Below are 17,096 nucleotides of genomic sequence, written 5' to 3'. Positions count from 1 at the left end.
CGAGTTGACCTGGCCCCCGCGCAGTCCCAGATTCAGAAGATCTAACGCAGACTGCGGCTGTGAGGCGATCCAGGCCAGGACCACCGGATCATTTTCAAACAGCTTCAGATCTGCTATGCTTACACCCAACAGAGCTTGAACCTCGGTGACATTCAGGTTCTACACACACACACACACACGTACACACAAACAAACATCATCATCAACTCAAAGTAGTATATATGCATTGGTTCTGCATAACATAAAAGTGTGCATGTGTGTGTGCGCGTTCATGCATGTGTGTGTGTGTGTGTGTGTGTTTGTACATGCGTGTGTGTGTGTGTGTATTACCGTGATGACGGCTACATCAAGGCTTCTGAAGGTGGTAATGTCAATACTGATGTTCTCAGAGGCCAGAATCTTCATGTCCTCAGTAGAAGCTCCACCTAAACACACACACACACAAAGTTACACAATAACACTTAAGGATGACAACAATGATGTGAAAGACACAACAACAACAACATTTGCTAAAACTTTAATCATGAATCATGTTTGTATTATACTGAGGTGTGTCCCTTATGAAAATTAACCCTGGTTTTATTATGGTAAAAGTGTAGTAACAATGTTTTTTTTGGTGTATTGATTACTATTACAGTTTTTTTCGATTGCTAACTGACAGTGGGGACAACTGGAGTCACTGCAGTCTGCACAGCAGCAGTTCATGTGGACCAAACTCTAGTTCACTAGTTCCCTGGGCATTCAGGTCTTAATGATTAATGGTAAATGAACTTGGCTTGCTGTCCTTGAAGGGAACTCTGTACCTGAGCTCTTAACCTTCAGAGAGAGGGAACCTGAAGCTGGGGCTCGAGCCCCAAGTTCAACCCTCTGCAGAACTGGAAAGAGGAAGAAAGAGAGAGAGAGAGAGAGAGAGAGAGAAGGGGGAGATGGGGAGGAGTAGAGATGCCGGAAAAAAATTGCAGCTGGAAGCGGAGGCCTGAAGGCTGCCTTATATACGTCCATGATGATGATGATTGACAGGCCTGAATGTTGAGGCTCTTCCCGAACATACGTTTAGAACGACATTTTGTTTTTCATTGGTTGAACACAGTTTTCAAAACTCTACACACTTATCCCATGACTTTAAACACAACCTGCACAACACTGTGGATTTACAGCACTTTGTTCAAATGCTGCCACACTGCTGTCAAAACTGTGAACCACACATTCAAAACAGAAGACGGGTTTGTGGAGGGAGAAGTGTGGCCTGATGTTAGAGAGAGGCAGGTTTAGCCCCTCAATTATTTGTTTGAATTACAGTATGTACTTTTAGTTCCCTTTCAGTCGGTCACTACGACGTCACGTCGTGACCGACGAATTGGGAACTCGCTTAGAGAGACCAATCTGCTTCGTACTCTACTAAAACGCCAATGAACTTGGCATTGAGATATTTGCATAATGCTGGCGCCGCCCCGCCAGGTGCGTATATAAGCCACAGGTGCAAATATGGAAATTAGCTTTTTTCGCTTCGAAAGCCGGCATTATCTGCTACTGAGAAGCTACTCTCTGCTCTTCTGGGAACGGTTGCTGAAGTTGATTGACAAGCAGTACTGACACAGCGGACGCTCGCAGTATTCCACTGCTCTGCATCTTTTTTGTTTTGAGTTTAGTGTGTGCGTTGCCTCTCCCTGTGCGCATCATCAGCTGAGCACCTAAGAGTGATTTCCCTAAAGAGTGATACGTGAGAGCTCTGTGTCTTTTTAAAGACAGCCACTCTCTCGTATATTCGGAGATCAGCGTCCTTTTCAGGATAGCTTTTCCTCCGTGCGATCTTGGATGCGAGAAGTACAGGGATTCCAGTGACGGTCACGAGCGCTGTCTTCGTGCTATGGCATCGAGCACTCCGAGGCTGCGTTCGTGGAGAGCTTTTGCTCTCTCTGTGAGAGCATAACCCTCTTGGATTGCGGAGACGACTGTCGTTTCTACGGGAACGGCGTCCGCGCCTTTGCAGTGCTGAACGCCGCCATGGTGCGGCTGTCAAGCGCTCGCAGGACGCTCTTCGCATCACTACGCTGAGTAGGACGGAGGATGCGTCCTTCACCTACCGGCCTTCTCATCCTCAGCCGGTTGAGGCTCCGGTGGAGACTGCAGAGTCGTGTTCTGCGATTTCTGCCGAATCCACTGGACCTCCTTCTGGTCCCGTCACTTCTACAGCATCAGAGGGGTGCCCATTTTTTCCCTCCGAGGCGGAGTCTTCCCGGAGATGGCGGCCGTGCCCGCTCGAGCGGCGGAAACGGTAGAGTTGGAGGGGTTAATCCCTCTCCGCCCGAACCGTCCCGCCCACATGATTGGTACTTCGGAGCTGCCCGGGCCTCTACGGTCCTCACCTCCTGTGCCTGCCTTTCCCGACGGCACGAAGAGCTGACGTGATTTGCGGCCGTCTCGGCCGTTCAGCTTCACCCCTCATCTCCCTCACTAACGGAGCCGCTAAGGGGGGATCCCTTCAGTTGAGCGGGGGGTTGCGATGCAGCTGCGTTCCTGGAGGGACCTCCCAACCCTTCCCTCCCGTGTTTGTATAGACAGTCGTCCGGTTACGGGCGCTGCCCATCAGGCATGCGGAGACGCGGCTTCAGCCCTGCACGCATTAACGTACTGCAGGTTCACCAAACGAGGCTTTAGAGATATACGAGGGAAGCCGCGACCTTCAGTCGTGCGATGTCCACCACAGTGTTCAAGATCGCCACCCTTGGCTATGTCTGGCTTATATGACGGAACAACTTCATGAATGCTCCTGTCTCACAGACCGGCCTCTTCGGCGAGCCCGGGGAGTCGTATAGCTCCGCTGCGCAGACTGAGGCGATCTCCTAGGTCGTGCCCCGGCGGATGAGAGCTGCCCTGGTCCACCAACGCCGGGTCCTCAGTCTGCCTCTCGCCGTCCGCGTCCTGCGGCGGCCACCTCCGTTCCCCTCCTCGGACCCCATCTCGGCAGCGCAGGGGAACCGGTCGTCAGCAGCTCGCCCCGCCCGCTTAGCCGCTTCCCGTGAAATCGGGAGTTTAAGTGGCCAGAGACGGGCGACCCGGAGTGGCAGAGGATCACTCTTCAGGAGACAGTGATTCGCTCCTTCCCCCGGTAGAGGGTCGGGTGGAAAATCCTTGGTTTGCATATGTTCCACCGGCTGTCCAGCCGGTACCCACTTAACCACACATAAGAGTGCATTCCTCTTTCCTCTCCAGGTCTCCGGAGGATCGAGAGAGCCGTGAGCGGGTACACACCAGCTCCCCTACCTCTCCTCTATCGCCAGCGGGTGTCCTGAGGAGTCCGAGCTCTCCACTGAGGAGACCGGACCACCAGCACCCTCATCGGAGTCTGCGCTCTCTGCAGAGGAGACCAGACGACCGTCACCCTCAGCGGGCTCAGGTCAGTGTCTCACACACACATACTGTAGATGTTTATGCTGTCACAGCAGACGCACCGGCAGTATCACCTGTCTCGCTTCGCTGCCCCACCGCGGGTACTTCGGTAGTGTCGTTAATTCTCCTCGTACGGTCCCGGGATGCTTCGCTTCAGTTCCCAGCCCGTCTCGTTGGGTTTTACGCAGTATCCGCCTCGGTTACGTAATACAATTACCGGCACTCCCCCAAATTCTCGGGCATTCGTTTCACTATAGTGAAGCGTCCGATGCACATGTACTGCGTGCAAAAGTCGATGTCCTGCTGGCGAAGGACGTTTCGAGCCGGTCCCTCTTACCGAGAATGATGATAGGGTTTTTCCAGCCTTTATCTCATAGTACCCAAAAATACGCGGTGGGTTACGACCGATTTATTTACGCACCGGCTCTACAAATCTGATCCTTTAGGATGATACGCCGAGGCTCGTATTTCAATATTCAGATCGGTTTGCAGCAGAGACCTGTAGACGTGTACTTCATGTGCCCATCTCCCCTCGCCTTAGACCGTTTTTCGCTCTGCGTTCGTGGAGTGGACATACTAATACTAAGTACACCATTCGAGCTGTCTCTCTCTCCCCGTGTCTCCAGGGAAGTGCTAGTCACGGCATTTAAATCTCCGAGAGAGAGAGCGTTGTTCGCATTCTGCTTATATCTACGTCAACTATAATGGCTCGTTCTTGGCAAACGTGCGCGAACACAGAGATTTAATGCTTCAGCATCTTGCTCGTTTAAGTCATCAGGTCAGCTGGGAAAAGAGCAACTTTGCCCCGTGCAGAGGATCCTTTTCTCAGTATGGAAATAGACTCGATCGATTTATTGGCGTGTTTTACAAGAGCGCGCAACCAGTCAGTTCTGACTTGCCTCGGTTTAATTCGAGGGAAGTACGCGGTCCCTCTGAAACAATTTCAGAAGCTCCTGGACATATGGCAGCAGCTGCGGCGTGACATCTGCTCGAGCTGCTTCATATGAGACCGCTTCAGCATTGGTTCTACGATCGAGTCTCGAGGAGAGCGTGGCGCAATGGCATACACCGTGTAACCATTACACCTGCGTGTCATTTCTATTTTACCCCGTGGTCAGACCCAGCATTTCTGATAGCAAGATATGCCTCTGAGTCGGGTCTCCTGGCATTCTGTAGCATGCGATGCCCCCAGCACGGGATGAGCAGCCACGTATGACGGGCTTGCAGTCTCAGGGGTGTGCATAGCACCCCAACTGCCGCGAGCGGTGCGCTGTATATCTGGGACTTGTACGCTCCGCTATGGAGATGCGAGGGAAGGATGTATTAGCCGACACCGACAACATTGCGACTGTTGCGTTATTTACCGTTAAGGCGGTTTTTGCGCTCTCGTCACCTGTCGCATCTCGCTCGTCATCTCCTCCTTTGGAGTCAGAAGCATCTGAGGTCCCTTCGTGCCATTCACTTTCCGGGGACGCTCAAATACAGCGGCGGACGCGCTTTCCCGAGCTGCGCGCCCCGGAGAATGGCGACTCCACCCCCAGACGGTCCAGCTAATTTGGAATAAGTTCGGTCGTGCGCAGATAGATCTATTTGCGTCACCGGACGATACCCACTGTCGCCTGTTTTATTAACTTACCGAGGACAGCCTCGGCGTGGATGCGTTGGCACACAGCTGGCCGCGGGGGACGCGAAACTACGCATTCACTCCAGTGAGCTTAATTGCCCAGACACTGTGCAAAGTCAGGCAGGACGAGGAGAGCCTTTCGTTAGTCGCCCCATACTGGACGACCAGGAATTGGTTTTCAGAGTTAACGCTCCTCGCGACAGCCCCTCCCTGGCGAATTCCCCTAGGAAGGACTTTCTTTCTTTAGGAAGGGGCACATTATGGCACCCGCGCCCCGACCTGTGGGATCTCCATGTATGGTCGTTGAGTGCGCGCAAGGTTTAGATGATTTATCGCAAGCGGTATCTAACACCATCGACGCGGTACGAGCACCGTCCACAAGACGGGCTTACGCGCTTAAATGAAACCCTTTTCGTCACCTGGTGCTCTTCGCAACGCGAGGACCCCAGAGAATGCTTAACATTGTGCTTTTATATATCCTCAACATAGGTTAGATGGTAGGCTGTCACCCTCCACCATTAAAGTTGATATCGCCGCTATTTCTGCTCATCACTCGCTTATTAACGGCAGATCAGTTGGCAGCATGATTTGGTTATTAGATTTTAAGAGGCGCTCGCAGGCTAAACCCCTCGCGCCCTCCCTCTATTCCTCCTGAGACCTGTCCATGGTGCTGAAGCCCTACTACAGGTTCCGCGTTCGAGCCTTTGCAGTCTGCGAGTCTGAAGTTTTTGTCAATGAAAACTCCGACCCTGCTAGCATTGGTCTCCGTGAAGAGAGTAAGGAATTTACATGCATTCTCTGTTGACGATTCGTGCCTTCAGTTTGGTCCTGCTGTCTCACTGAGACCCAGACCAGGCTACGTGCCCAAAGTTCCCACCACTCCCTTCAGAGATAAGGTGGTGAACTTGCAAGCGCTGCCCCCCGGAGGAGGGCAGACCCAACCATGGCTTTATTATGCCCCGTACGAGCGTTACGCATCTACGTGGATCGCACACAAAGCCTTAGGACCTCAGATCAGCTCTTTGTTTGTTATGGTGGCCAGCAGAGAGGGAAAGCTGTCACTAAGCAGAGGATGTCTCATTGGATAGTTGATACTATCGCCCTTGCTTATAATCTGCAGGGCATTCCTTGTCCATTTAATTTGAGAGCTCACTCTACTAGAAGTGTAGCCTCATTTTGGGCTCTCGCTCGTGGTTCCTCGCTAACAGACATCTGCAGAGCTGCTGGTTGGGCGACACCTAATACGTTCATTAGATTTTACAGTGTTCGTGTCGAGCCTGTCTCCTCTCGTGTTCTTTCCTCGTTAGGGGAAGCACAGAGAACAGGCTCGCAGGTCGGCTTGCAGCCTCCGACTGCTGCTCCAAACTGAGCTCAGTATGGAAGGCCTTCGAGGCAAAAACGCGTAATAAATTGTTTTGCCTTCCTCCGCTGCCTTGGCAGCCTGATGTTGCGGAGCATCCGCTGCCAGCCTCTCACTAGCTGCATCCTCGCGAACCTGTGTTTGGCTCGGGCATCCACATTGCGTCCCACCGGGTTCCTTTGTGAGTATTTTTCCGTGGGGTTAATCCTACTAGCCCACGTTTCCCTCAGCAGAGCACTGCTTTGCTTACACAGCCACGGCTGTCATTTAAACCTCAACTACGGTTGACTTTCGCCCACCAATAGCCCTTAACGGGGCGGTGGCTTCCGCAGCGTCCCTATACCGCTCAGATAGGGCGCTTCCCAGTCGCTGGCACTACTGTGGGGTTAAAGGAACATCTAGTGCCCGGCCTTCTGCCTTAAAACCTAATTCTCCTTATCCTTAAGTGGAACCGGAGGGCTTTACGCAGACACTGGAAGAGGTCAGCCCTCAGTGGCGTTTTGGTAGGGATTCCCAATTCGTCGGTCACGACGTGACGTCGTAGTGACCGACTGAAAGGGAACGTCTCGGTTACGTATGTAACCCTCGTTCCCTGAAGGAAGGGAACGGAGACGTCACGTCCCGTCGCCACAGGGCTGCTCCCTGCTGTTTATCGGCCGGTCACACTTTCCGGCTTTCTCAGCGAAATGAAGCTAATTTCCATATTTGCACCTGTGGCTTATATACGCACCTGGCGGGGCGGCGCCAGCATTATGCAAATATCTCAATGCCAAGTTCATTGGCGTTTTAGTAGAGTACGAAGCAGATTGGTCTCTCTAAGCGAGTTCCCAATTCGTCGGTCACGACATGACGTCTCCGTTCCCTTCCTTCAGGGAACGAGGGTTACATACGTAACCGAGACGTTTCTACCTTTCTTTCTCATTCCTGTAATTCCATAAATTATTACAGACTATTGAAGCAAACTGCTAATTTTCATTTACCTTAAAGTATTGTTATGTTCTAAAACTTTAAGTAAATCATGTGAAAGAATGGCACTCTTTTCTTTAAAGAAATATTTCTTTGTATGAAGTCACTGAAATTGTTCAAACTGTGAAGATAAGTTTGTATTTTGTGTATTGGTGTTTGATGTTAGTGTTTTTACTCTCGGTGTGTTCTGAGTGACAGTGTGTGTTATCTCAGTGAGGGTTGTGCTTTGTGTTTGGCTGCACTGAGCTGTTTTGAGTCATGTGTTAAGAGTTGTGTTGCTTGAAGTGAGTTTTGCAGGTGATGTGAACAGTTTAGCTCAGGTGACTTTTGGTAGTGCAGACTGTAGTTAAAGCAACACTATGTAGTTTTTTTACCTTTAAATAATGTCTCTAAAATTATTTCAGTGATAGAACAACTTTTAACTGGACAAATTGTACTGTTGCTGCAACCTGAGCAGCCTCCTAGCTGCTACAAGCACACTCTGAAAGTGGCGGTGGAGGGTAGAGCACACAGCCCCGCCCCTCCCCCTGCCTGCAGAAGAGTGTCTGATACCAGGCACTGTTGCGCTTTTCAACCACATGGGGGAGCTGTAAGTCATTTTTACATGGAAACTACATAGTGTTTTACACATGTAGCTCCAGTTGTGCTCACTGTCGTTTAGCAATCGAATAACTGTAGCAAAGAACCATGGTTTTACTACACTAACCATGTTTTTTTGTTTTGTTTTAACTGTAGTAAAACCATGGTTCATTTTCGTAAGATGTGTGTGTGTGTGTGTGTGTGTGTGTGTGTGTGTGTGTTACCCAGGAAAGGGCCGATGAGTTGAGAGTAAGCAACATGGTTTTGACGTTGAGCTTTGAAAGAAGATTTTGCTGTGTTGTAGAGAACAGTTTTCTGCTGAAATGAACACGAGGAAAGATCTGGAACATTTGCCTCCCTGCACACAGAGAAATAAACATGAATGAATTGATGAGCTTTAGAAGAAGATAAAGGTTTAAAACCAGGGCTTGTAATGGCTACAGAAAAATCATAATTCCAAAAATGTAATGTGTGACTAGATTTAAATGTAATTAAAGGGGACATTTCACAAAAGATGTGAAATAAATCAAAGTACATATGTGATGTTTTAGCTCATATAGATCATTTATTATAGCATGTGTAAACTGCCATTTTGTAGGTGAGGGTAAAAATGTGCCGTTTTTTAGGTGTGTCCTGTAATTTTCTTTCTCTCTGCAGAGTAAGGGGTGGTATTATTATAATAAGATCCCCTTCTGACATCACAAGGGGAGTCAAATTTCAATGAGCTCTTTTTTCACATGCTTGCAGAGAATGATTTACCAAAACTAAGTTACTGGGTTGATCGTTATCACATTTTCTAGGTTGATAGAAGCACTGGGGACCCAATTATAGCACTTAAACATTAAGTCAGATTTTTATGATATGACCTAAGCTCTTGAAGTGTTAGGGTTACTGCAGTGCTAATGAGCGACTGAGTGTTATTGAGTGAATGTGTGTTTCTGAGTGATGTAATGATGTGTATGTGCTGTACCTCAGGCTGTCTGCTGTAATAGTCTGAAGCGTCACCACGTCCAGTGTCTGCAGGTTTGACATGATGGCGTTCAGTTCATTGACGCCTAATGTGTGACTGTCCACGCTCAGATATCTCAGTATTACTTCTTTACTCTACAAACACACAAACAAGAACAACACGGATATAAATATAGTGAACTTTTACTGTATGAAACTGAATTATATGTAATAAAGACTGACCAAGAGATTTGAGCTATGCATTGGTATAAGAAAACACACACACACACACACAAACACACAAGTGCACGCACCTTCTCGCTGTCCCATTCTCCATAGCTTGGGTTCATTAGGGCTGTCAGGGTATCAATAGTGCCGATGTTCCACGTTTTGATTTCCTCCACTGTGGCTTGACGTGAAACAGCCGCCAGAACCTGCAGCACGCTGTCGCCCAGACCCGCAGGATACGCCTAACACACATCACCATTACACTTACACAACTACAATACTACAATTTGTCATGCATCAATTTGTTATGAACGCTTGGGTAAAAGTGAATTACAGTGCATTCATTATTTTCTATCAGTATGGGTGTTCGCTGGACAATCTTTGCGAACCCTGACCGAGCTACAGAAACACTCATAACAACTACAATCTTTACTAAAGTCACGTACAGCAGAACTTTGCGTTACCTGCTTCAGTTTGTTCAGAATGATTCTTTGGAAATCGCTGTCATCGACTTTGTCTGCGACAGCAGCCAAGTTATCTCGGAGGACTTTGTAGTCGAGACACGCGTCAAACTGATTGGCGGTGTATCCGAATGGGAAGGAGGCGTCGGCGATGATGGTTTCTGTGATGTTGCCTGCAGTACAGACTTACAAAACATTAACACAGTTAAACAATCAAACACTGCTGTACCGTCTGACTATGATCTATATTCATCTGTAACCGCAACATTTTCTTACCTGCAGAACGTTTGATTCGGGATTGAATGTCTAACTCTGCGTTACAGTTTGTGAAGAGTTTCTTCAGTTTAATCTTCTCAGTGTTTTTGTTCTTCAGGAACGGCATGAAGACCTTTAGATACTTCCTCTTCAGAGACTATAATGCACACAATATCAAGGTTCAAAGCATTTATTGTCATATGCAGACAAAGCACAATGAAAGTCTTAGCTGTCTCTGTACTAGTATGCCATAGTAGAAGAATAAATAAACAAGAAATATAAACGTCATATTCATGATAAAAGTGAAGGAAAAGCGTGTAAGAGATGAAAATAAAACATTCATACAGCGCTAAATTGCTTCCAGAACGCATCGGTGAAGTAGAGAGGCAGAACGTCCAGACGCTGCAGCGTCTCCTGATCCCATGCAGATGCGGGCCTGAAAACCAAAACGCACACCACATTAAATGCTTTTATTACACATTATTCACCACACAAGACGCAGTGAAGTCATTTTCTGCTGATAATTTGGCAAATTATAGATTCATTTGATGCCACTGTTAGACTGAAGCGATACAGAGACACTCATGTCTTTATCAAATAAAACAATAATCACATAATGCTATATTAAATAAAAGTAATACATATATGAAATGCATATATGTCAGAAATGCTGTTTAAAATAATATTGGTTAAAATAATAAAAAAGTGCCTAAATGTGAAATCATCGCATGCCATTGAAGCATTCAAAGATAAAGAGTGCCTGACATGGAAACAGTTACAGAAGATTGCTATGCACAGTTGTGATGTTATAGTTGTTATGTATGCAGCATATATGTTGTTCAAGATCATAAGTGATGTATCGGCTATAGGTGTAGCACTAATAGCAGCTCGGTGACACAGCTGTGTATTATCATTGTCAAGATCCAGAACCTATAATAAAAGGATCTGATTTGAAATAAAGCAATAAATCTCTTTGTGGCTGTGAATTTACATTCAGTCCTAAACTTATGGTTAGGGAGTAACCCAAAAGGTTTGAGTCTCACATTTAAAAGGTTGTGACTGTGGTACCCAACGCAAGAAGAAAAATGTTGACACACCACAGCTCCACACAAAACTTTAAACGTGTTCTCACCACAGGTGACCTTTCGGTGAGTGTAATTTTACACAAATCAGACTTTAGAGTTGAAATATTGTGCTTGTTGTATATTACGTGTGTAGTTTAGCATCATATAGATGAACTCAATGCACACGCTGCAGTTACAAACAATCTTTCAGGTTGAAGAAATCTGATCATCTGAACTGAGTAAGGTTTGGGATTATGATGTTCCTCACCCGTAGGGTGTGTTTCCTGTGAGCAGCAGCGTTTGCACAGCACCGATCTGATCATCCGAAAGATCCGGACAGTTTTTCAAACTCTCAATGATGGACGGATCAGAGTTCTGGATGTACACAGCTTCCAATGTGCATGTCAGGTTACCCAGAATCTCCACATGCTCTTTACTAAGACTCTGACCTGATATACCCTACACAACACACACACATCATATAAACATGTTAATGAGTCTTAATTAGGAAGAGAAATGTATGTGGGTGTGCACATGTATGTTACTGACCAGACAATTTCGTGCATTGTTGAACAGAGTTGTTTGTATGTTGAGGGTTTTGTATGGAACAGAGAAATCTGCTTTGCCCACGGCGCTAAAATATGATCTGCAGTTTGTGCTCTCCACCTTATCATAGCTGACCAAACAAACAAACAAACAAACAAACCGCACTGAGATGAAGACGGTGGAGCAAACATGGGAAAGAGAGATAGAGAAAGCAAGTGCGAGTGAGTCACCTGTAGTAAAGCAGCACATCTGGCGGCAGATCTGTGAAGCTTGGCGAGGCGTCGTTTTTCACATAATTATACATGCATGTTAACTACAAAGCAAGTAATGATGAGGTTAACCATAAACCTCACAATCATAAACATAAACAATCATCTTTGTGTTAAAGCATCACATATACCTGACTCTCTTTCAGTTGAATCTTCTGACGTCCAGGCCGATATCTGCACGCTTTCACCAGCTGCTTGACTTTCTCATCACTCATAGTCTGAGCTGAAGTGCAGGTGAAGCCCTGAAGCACCGACTCCGACAGCCTACAGGGGGCGATGCACAAACATAATATGATTATAAAAATCACCGCACACACGTAAGAGACGGTAAAAATGGAAAAACATCTGTAAATCACTTACTCTTCAGCATCATTACTGACAGAGGCCACAGAGCTAAACAGCACCACCGCCTTATCAAACAAAGACAAATGTAGGTTGAGACAAACATACACAAACACAACAAAATGAAAACAAACAGAAGTCAAATTACAGCTTTTACCACAATTCATATTGTCTGATTAAAAATCATGCATTTTTATGTACTACAAAATCACCATCGTCAAACTTTTACAAGTGTAAGACAACAAGAGCAAGTGAAGACTGGAGAAAGCTCAGCACCTGATCATGTGTCCAGTGCCTATTATTGGCAAGCGTGACATTGACTGAAGGCTGAGATAATAACCACACTCGCGGGATGGAGCCAGCCAACATATCTGGAACATTCTCAATCACTCTGGTTTCATCAATGGACACGATCTGGGCAGAAAACAAAGCTCATTACCTTGCCAAAAGAGTAAAACACAAACAAGTCCATGAGATGGGTTCTGCGGTACCTTCATGACATAAACGTTCTGCAGGATGAGTGGCGCTGAAAGCATGTTAATGATGAACGTGGGATTGTGTGAAATGGTCAGGAGGTCGGCAGATGGAATGCTGGAGATGGTGTCCGACTGTATACCTTTGACCAACGTTCCCAGAGATAACAGAGAGGAACCAGTGCTGATCTGAAAAAACATCCAAAAAGATGGATATTGGATTAACTTCTCAAATAACAATATAACGTACCTTAAAGTCATCAAATTACATGCCACTTATTACTATTGAACCAGCTTATGTGCAATTTGAGTTTTATTTTTAGGGCCATCGTCTGTACTGACCAGACTGTATTGTGTTGGCTGTAATGTATAGGTGAGATCTGTTCATCTTTGTCCCTCCGGTATCCAATGCTAATAGTAATGGTACCTGGTGTCATGCATAAGATGTGATGTTTTTTTTAGACTCACTGAAAAGCCAGACATGGTGAGAGTTTCTATGATGGCATTAGCTTGACCCTGGTTCCAGCCTTCAACAGTGCTGAGAGTCGGCATTGCAGCTTTGATGACGTCAGCAGAGATGGAGCTTATCTGAGCCTCGGTCAGACCGACGCTCTGGTTGGCCAGCACCTCAATGGTGGCAGAGGAGATGGAGGGGAGATTGGCTGCGAGAGCTGCCGTGATCTGAAAGAAAGGGCATAGTGAGAAATGAGTCATTGCTTCAGGTGAACAGCACTTAAGCGTTTGGTGAACGGATTCGTCGTTTACCTCTGGATCTTCAGTTCCGTCACAGTACACGTTGAGGCGCTGTATGAGTGTAAGGCTTTCTGCTTCTGCTAGAAGCTCAAACGCAATCGGAGGAACACCACACAGGAACCGGTACGGCAAGCTGCACAACACACAACATTAAATGCATAAATGTATTGCCGGTGATTTTTATACTTTTAGGCTGCTGTCATAGTTGAATCTGAATTGTGGTGCGTTTACTGTGAGCATCAGCATTACAATCACCGCATGTTTTAATCTGCAATGAATACGCTCCTTTTTACGATAAACCGATTTACTAATAGCAACTCTACTTCGCATGTAAGGCCATATCACTGATGTACTGATTTCATACCTGATGGGATTGAATGAAAGGTTCTTGCTGTACAGTTGAGTTGTGTAGTAGCTTATGATGTCAGGTTGGATGATTGTGGTCCTGTTGAACAGCTGAAGGTTCTCTGGGTTTTCCAAGAACACACCAATCTAGAGAAAGCATGCCAACGCGAGAAAGTTATTACTGGAAACAGTTCACTTGACCGTAAAAAAATATGTACATGAATGTCTGCTACCTTGTCAGGCGACACAAAGGAGTTGAGGTCAGAAAGAGTGAGATAGCTGACAAAGGTCCCAAAGGAGCTGGCGAACCAGTCTGTGGAGTTCAACTGAGGATCCAAGGCGTCATAGCATCGCGGAGAGCCATCTGTACACAAACACACACAGTCTTCAGTGTTCAAGTATCATACATATGGAAACACTTGATTTTATTGGTCAGCTGTGTCATTCTGTGGTCAGAACGTTCTGGTAAAGTGAAAGTGAAGTTGAGGTTTACTTTGCGATACAGTCTGTCTTCTCAATACAAGTCAAAGATTCAGTACGTATCCTTACCACTTGTGAGATAGTTCTTTATAGAGTTGTAAACATCCTCTGGGGTGAAATCAGTGTTGGAAAAGTTGAAGTTGTTTCCTAGAACTGAAACACTGAGCACACACACACACACACACACACACACACACACACACACTTAGAATAACTAAATACAATCATATTTCAGTGGTTTTGTTACCACAATAAAGCACATTTACATTTATGACTTGCAGTACATTCATGGATATAATTGATTAAACTATGGATGCAGACTTACAGTTTTCTGTAGGGCAGACAGGCTGCACCACTGAGCTTTGCTGGGCTAATGAGCTGCAAGGTGAGGAAGGGCAGATAGTGAACGAGTCGATGATCAAACCACTGATTCACCTCAGAGCGGATCTCCACCGTCAGAACCTGAGACCACACGCAGGACAACACCTGTCTGGCCAAGCTAATGGATCCCACCGACTCCTGCAGGAGAGTGAAAGAAACATTTAGCATTGCGCTGCTTTCCATTTTATGACAAACTCTTGAAAAACAAGTATGATGCTGATGCACCTTTGTACATTTTACACTGTTTCTGATGCCGTGTCTTCCAGAATTTAGAACAGTACATGTGATAGTGCTGTGTTTTGGCTAAAATAAGCTCACTCACTTTTGGATCACTTTTTAATTAAGATACAAACAGAAAATGCATGTACAAAATATGTACACAAATTAAAAACCAAACAATTTTCAGAACTTAATGTCTTTAGTAACGTCAGTATTTAGTGTTTATCTCTTGGCACAAAACACATCGTTTTTGGTGAGACTGAAGTCGTATAATTACAAGTAGAAATGAGGATTTGATTTCTTTTAGGTTTAAGAGTTTTCTGCTATTGCTCAAGTGAAAAAGAAGTTTACCCTAAATACTAGACTCTTTAGCTTATACTTTTATACTGTTTTAATACTACATACACATTTCCTGTATTTTCTGGTTGTATCCTAATAAAGAGACTGAGAAATGATAACATGATCACTATGCAAAAACGACAAACCCTAATGATGGCATGGTGGCCTAAGACTTGTGCACACTACTGTAACTGCTCGGAACATCGTTCATACCAAGGGCATGTCTCTGTGATACCCGAAATATCAAAGCCGACCCATCACACATTTGAATCATTCTCCTCTATAAGCACAGACTCTTACCATCTCCAGGTAAAGTGTAGTCTGGTTGTACTGCCTAAGCAGATCACAAAGCTTTGATCCATCGGTGAGAGTTTGGGGCAAGTTCAGAAACTCACTCAGGTCCTTTGTAGAGATTGAACTCAAGACCTGCAGAAGGAAAAGACTTGATCAGATCAGACCCATATGGACAGGAAGAGAGAGGGAGAGGACGACAACAAGAGGACATATAACTGCAGTACCTCAGGTCTTCTTTCCACAGGGATTAGGGAAAGGAAACTATTTAGGTCTGGAAATCCAAAATGAAGGAAGAAATTCTTGAGGAAGACGTAGAAACTTCCGCCGCTGTAACAGGGTAGTGATGTTGCATCTACAGCAATATACAGCGTGAATTAGGGAGGTGTACGTTTCAGTTTCTCTTTGTGCCTTTAAACATATACATTTTCTGGGTTTGTGTGTTTTAATGAGGATTTTGTACCTGTGAGCAGCCGTTGGATGTTGCTATATATTTGACCTTGTATATCTTCATTCAGATTTGATCTTACGTCATCCAGAAGAGTCACTCTGTTAAGACACACAACATGAGTTTGAATAAACACTCGACTAAATAGATCGACAAAAAACCGAACTAATGTAAGCTTCATCTCTTACGCCTTCTGGCTACAGCTGCAGCTTCGACTCCTGATGATATCGAAATATACAGCGACGTCTGCCGAGGTCAGAGCGGACAGAAAAGGCCTGAGGCGAACAGTGAGCCATATCAACACCTCTGAATCATTGATGGATGGAGAGAACTGATTCACTCCCGCAAACGCTGCCTGAAGAAACGCCTGCTTCACCTCCACAGAGTAGTTCAGTTCATTCTTCTGTGTGAAAAAGACACACAAGATCTATCTATCACCAGACCTGACTAAAAATACACAAATAAACAATATTCAAGTACTAAACTACACGCATACTTGGATGTTTGGAGAAAGAACATCAAAAAAGTTTGACAGCTGCTGTGATTTAACAGCGTTCATCACAGTTTGAACATCCTGCTGTCCTTGGAGCTGTGAAGGTGAAGAGCATAACTCAGCCAACTGTGACACGGTCAGAACTTCTGCTGCTTTCACCTGAGAGAGAGAGAGAGAGAGAGAGAGAGAGAGAGAGAGAGAGAGAGATTAAAGTACAGAAAGAGTGAGAGAGATGTGTTAAATGTGTTGCTATTGTCTGTATTAAAGCACATATATTTCTCTCCTCACCCCATTAAAGTCTCTTTTAAAGTCGATGAAGTCAAAAAATGAAAACGATATGCTGAACTGTCCAAACGTTTTTAGCACCCAATCTAAATCATTTTTCACACCCTGCACACAGCCTTGTCCTGAAATATCAGAGAAACAAGTTATATATAGCACTGCATTCATGTAAACAGACACACGCACACACACACACACACGCACGCACGCACGCACACACACACACACACACACACACACACATACCTTTGTTGGGCTGTTGGTTGAGATAGTTCTTGATAAAACTGAATATGTCATTAGACTGAGACAAAGTGAGACTGCTGAACACATTATCACAGCCTTTCACTCTACAAAGACAGGAATAAATAAATGCATTAATAAACACACTTCAGATTAACAACCACTGTTGGCTATTGAAACAATCCATTCATTTACCTCATTAGGTTTAAAATCTATAAGTCTGGCTTTCTGTTGTGAAACTGATTTATCAATTCAATTTAATGAATTCTATACATAATATAAAACTGGACTACAGATCAACAACTTTTTTTTACAATTGC

Source organism: Paramisgurnus dabryanus, chromosome 4, assembly GCF_030506205.2.
Source record: "Paramisgurnus dabryanus chromosome 4, PD_genome_1.1, whole genome shotgun sequence".
Lineage (NCBI taxonomy): Eukaryota > Metazoa > Chordata > Actinopteri > Cypriniformes > Cobitidae > Paramisgurnus > Paramisgurnus dabryanus.
Note: the sequence above shows the minus strand (reverse complement) of the source record.